This window comes from Gavialis gangeticus, unplaced genomic scaffold (assembly GCF_001723915.1).
Source record: "Gavialis gangeticus isolate Ggan-Ray unplaced genomic scaffold, GavGan_comp1, whole genome shotgun sequence".
In the NCBI taxonomy this organism is placed as follows: domain Eukaryota; kingdom Metazoa; phylum Chordata; order Crocodylia; family Gavialidae; genus Gavialis; species Gavialis gangeticus.
The window spans coordinates 32,428,948-32,429,256 of record NW_017729008.1 but is presented as its reverse complement, the minus strand read 5'-3'; the positions used below and the strand labels follow the sequence as shown (position 1 = coordinate 32,429,256).

Genomic DNA, 309 nt, shown 5'->3' with positions numbered 1-309 from the left:
AAAAAAAAAAAAAAAAAAAAAAATCACCCCACCTTAAAGCAAATCCTTATTTCTGATTGTTTCCATTTTCTCCCAACATGAAAATTCTTTGATAATCTTTCCTACCTAGAAGACAGATTGAATACTATATGAACATAGGGAATTCGGGATATTTTGTAGATATTTGACTGTTTCTCGTGAAGAGTTTTTTTCTAGATAGATAGTCTAGCTACAGAACAAAAAAAATTGAAGAAAGAAGCCGTGTAAACTTTCCAAATCTCTCCCTTATATGTAAAAGTAGGTCAATTACCATGGGGGGGGGGGGGGGGG

General features: G+C 34.0%; 1 protein-coding gene across 3 annotated transcripts in view; it reads right to left on the bottom strand.

The window, feature by feature from the left end:
* The window catches only part of UPF2 (UPF2 regulator of nonsense transcripts homolog (yeast)), a 127,582-nt gene that overhangs the window by 122,013 nt on the left and 5,260 nt on the right, over nt 1–309 (bottom strand). The window lies entirely within an intron of this gene.